Source organism: Ziziphus jujuba, chromosome 3, assembly GCF_031755915.1.
Source record: "Ziziphus jujuba cultivar Dongzao chromosome 3, ASM3175591v1".
Lineage (NCBI taxonomy): Eukaryota > Viridiplantae > Streptophyta > Magnoliopsida > Rosales > Rhamnaceae > Ziziphus > Ziziphus jujuba.
The window spans coordinates 6,984,567-6,988,815 of record NC_083381.1 but is presented as its reverse complement, the minus strand read 5'-3'; the positions used below and the strand labels follow the sequence as shown (position 1 = coordinate 6,988,815).

The window sequence follows — 4,249 nt, the reverse complement described above, 5'->3', positions numbered from 1 at the left end:
ACGTTGACCGAGGTTGACTTTGACCGTTGACCGAAGGGGTCAAAAGTTGACTTTTTGATCCGGTTGGAATTCTAGGTTGACTGAGGTACTGTTACGAAGTACACGTTGGCACGAGTTCGTAGACTGGTAGCACGTTGAAAACGGAGCTACGGTTTGAAAGTTTTGAGCAAAACAAGTTGAGGTCCAAACTGTCCAAGGGGTGTCGGAGTTGACTTTTTATTCATGCAAGGTTGAGTGTTGACTCATGCATGGTTGCGAAGTGCTCTTCGATACGAGTCCGTAGACTAGCGGCACGTCCGATTTGGACATGTGGTTTGAAAGTTATGGGCCTGTAAAGTTTTTCAAATACTGTATTATTTTAATATTATTTTTTTTACACGCATAACGAGGTGCCACGTGTGACTCAATGAAGGTGGCCATGTGTCACCATGGTGAAATGCCACATGTCAACCATGTGAAAAAAAAAAAAAAAAAAAATCAAATTATTTTATTATTTTTGAATAATAATATTATTATTAATATTATTTAATTATTTCTTTTTCTTTTCCTTTTTCTTTCTCTTTTTCTTTTTCTTTTTCTTTTTCTTTTTCTTTTCTTTTCCCCACGTGGGAAAACACCACCACTTCTTTCTTTTTCTTTTTCTTTTTCTTTTTCTTTTTTTTTCTTTTTTCCTTTCTTCTTCCCCGAAACACCAAGCACGCAACAGTTATTTTTTTTCTCCCCACCGGCCGTCCCTCTCTCTCTCCCGTGTTTTTGAATTCTGGCCACCCATAGCCCTCACGCGCCAGCCACCAAGGAAGCCTGCCACCTCGCGAGCTTGGCCGCCAAGTTTCACGGCCAGCCGCCGCCGGACGCGCGCCGATCGGGCCGGAGAAGCCGCCGGCCGCCGGATTTTCTCTCTCCTCTTTTCTTGTGTTTTCCGGCCAGCCCACTCCCAATTGAGCCTCCTATCCCCCTATTTTGGGTCCTCTGAATCCAAAAATGGCCTCCAATCCCAGAAATTCGAAGCGGTTTGCGAGATATGGGGAAGTGAACACCGGCCGAACCTTTCCGACCAAATTCCGGCCACCTCCGGCGGAATTGGGGTCGACGGAGACCGGATTGGTGATCCTCGTTCCACGAGCTTCGATTCGGTATATCATTCGACCATTTTGGTTAACGTTTGCGTTTAAGCCCCCGGGTACCGGGTATTATTTACCCGAATAAAATATTAATTTATTTGACTGTCTGTGAATTTTGTTCTAGGAGCACCGGTGAGTCGTAGAATTGATCCCGTGGTGGATCATGGGTTAATTGCGTGCTCCAGGTGAGTGACCCACCTTTAAAAATATTTTCGGGGTAATTAATTGTATTTATGTGGTATTAATTTGGTATCTGTAAAATTGTGCTCATGTGGTGTATTTTAAATATAATCGGGAAAAATATTATTTTATATATATGTATACCCATTGGTGCTAAATAAATTTTTGGGGTCATTAGAAAATTCTCGATTATTATTTTATTGTAATTAAACGGTATTTATTACACATGAGTAAGTATTTTCAGTAATTGTTTGTGTCTGGGTTTTATATCATTTTTGGTCAATTAATTATGTTTAAATTGGTATTTCAATTATGCTCATGTGGTGTGATTTAATTATGAATCATATTGTGGTTTAATTTATTATGCATGAGCAAAGTGAATTTTGGTGGTATCTGTACGTGGTTTTAAATTTGATTTTCCGGGCATAATTGGGTTAAATATTTTACGAAAATATTTGGTTATATTTTATAAATTATGCCCGCGGTATTTTTATGGTTGCATCTCGTATTTCGAGGAAAATTGTGGTTTGTTGATTATCGCTGTTTCGTACCGGGTTATTGGATAAAATATGTGGGATGGTGTTTTGTGAAATTTTGGTATACTTCCCACGGTGGTTTTTGGAAAAACGGTACGGTTGGTTATTATTATTTATTTTTAGACGCACTCATACAGTATTGGTGTTCTGGTGTATGGTGTATGGACACGTGGTAGTGCGCGGTTATTATCTGGTTTAGCGCACGGTTATTACTTCACCCGTGAGTTGCCATTGGACCGTGGGCAGGCAAGGTTATTGTTGTGCACAGCCGCCCCCCTCCTTGGCCGGGTTGATGGTTTTTAGCAGTCGGTACTGTCGGGACGCCGAAGTGACCACTGCAGGTTTCTCTCTTTAACCTCCCGCCAGTCGGTGCTCGGGACGCTGGGTATCGGAGGGCATCACCGGTATATGGTGTGGTGCGTCAGGTGTAATTGTCGGTGTAAATTGCAATTAAAGTTTAAAACCCCAAAGGTGTTCAAAAAATTATTTATTATAATTTATTGCAGTTATTTATATTTGGGGTATTTATGTATTTATTTGTTTATTTGTTGTTTATTAATTTGTTTGGTTCCTTGGTTTTTGGGAAGTACGTACAAGGGTTTTGTGAAAATGTTTTAAAAGGGGAACATTTCAAACAGAGTGAATAGTGAGGGTTTTGAGAGAAATTATTACTTCAAATATTTATTTATTTATTTATTAATTGTTCGGTATTGATTTATTTAATTCCTTTATTTTTATATTATTAATATTAAAGGTGTATAGTAGTTAGGGTCACTCACTGAGATGATTAGCATCTCACACTCTTAAATTCCGTTCCCCTAGGTCCAGGTTGGAGACGTTGATTGTCCGGGCGAGCCCAACGTCTCAGTTCGTTGCCGAAGGTTCAAGAAGTTTTTCTTCCCTTTTCTCCTCTCTGTCATGTATTATTTCCGTATCTGTCATTTTATAAATTCCGCATGTAACTGTAAAATGCTCTGTATACTGTATTGGACGTGTGGTTGTTCTTTATGCACTGGGTTGCTGCTGTTGTTTTATTTTTGAAGTGCTGCAATTTGTGGAACCAGTTTGTAGTTTGTGGGAGGAATAAGGGGATATTTTTGAAGTGTGTTTTCAGTGCAGGTAGTTTGTGGTAAGTAAATCCCTTAGGGGAGGCTCTGTCGGATTTTCCGTTGGAGGGTCCGGTAGGGTTTCCCTGGGATCAGGGCTTGTCTAGGGTTCCGGGTAAGGAATTCTGGACGGGTCCTGACACTGATCAACTTCAAAGATTTAGGATCTTTCTTTGTATGCTCCAAAACTTGTTTAGAATTCCAAAAATCTCCAAAGATAATATATATTTTTTTAATTTCCTAATAAAATTGAAATATTCTTATAAACCAAACCTATTAGGATAAAAACTCTCTTTTAAAAAAAAAGTGTAATTATAAAAGTTTTAAAGACAATAATATTATATATATATATATATATATTCTGTATATTATAAATCCCCCCCCCCCTCCCCTTCTTAAAATAATTTCACCCTCGAAATTGATTTACCTAGTGCTTGTATTAACTAACAGCTACACCGCAACTTTAACTTCAACGATGACAGTTCAACAAATTTAGTTAAACCCAAAAGGCAATTATTTAGGATATAGAGTCAATTCACCTATTCAAGGTCCTATTTTTAGCATAACTTTTGAAGTATTTAAGCCATAGGATTCACTTGAAGAATATGCAGAAACTTTATCCAAAGGTAGTAAGTATGGTGGTGTTTCTGCTATAGTTGGTGAGGTTCCATACATGAAGATCTTCATTGCAAACTGTCCTGGAGACTACACAATAAAGATGATGCCCATGTCTGATACCAATGGTTCTGGCTCTATAAGTGGCTTGCCTATAGACCAAATGCAATTAACTTTATATATCTTGGATAATTAACTTCGTTTATCTCTTAAATCTTTAGGTTTTTCATAAAGGGTCAACTTTGGTCCAAGACATGTCAAAGGCAATCTATAAACTAAGGGAAACAGGAAAGTTAGCAAAGTTGGAAAGGAGTTGGTTTGGTGACAGTAAGTCATCTCTAACTGCATCTGATGATTCTATGAATGAATGCCTTGCTTTAATCTTAATTGTAACACCCCATCCCGAACAACATCAGAATTTTCTTCATGTTGACCGAGGTTGATTGAGTTTAACCACCGTTGTCCGAGAGGGATCAAAATTTGACTTTTTGATCCGGATGGAATTTCTCTTTGATTGGGGTATCGTTGCAAAGTATACATCGACCCGAGTCCATAGACTAGTAGCACGTTGAAAACGGAGCTACCGTTTGAAAGTTATGAGCAAAACAAGTGGAGATCCAAATTGTCCAAGGGGTACCCGAGTTGATTTTTTGTTCGTGCAAAATTGAACTTTGACTCATGCATGGTTGCG

At 38.6% G+C, this 4,249-nt stretch overlaps 1 long non-coding RNA gene across 1 annotated transcript; it reads left to right on the top strand.

The window, feature by feature from the left end:
* The first annotated feature begins 617 nt into the window (after window positions 1–617).
* Window positions 618–2,871, top strand: LOC132803241 (uncharacterized). Its single transcript, XR_009638301.1, has 3 exons — window positions 618–1,133; window positions 1,246–1,306; window positions 2,660–2,871. It is a non-coding gene; the product is annotated as an uncharacterized LOC132803241 (long non-coding RNA).
* Window positions 2,872–4,249: the final 1,378 nt, after the last annotated feature.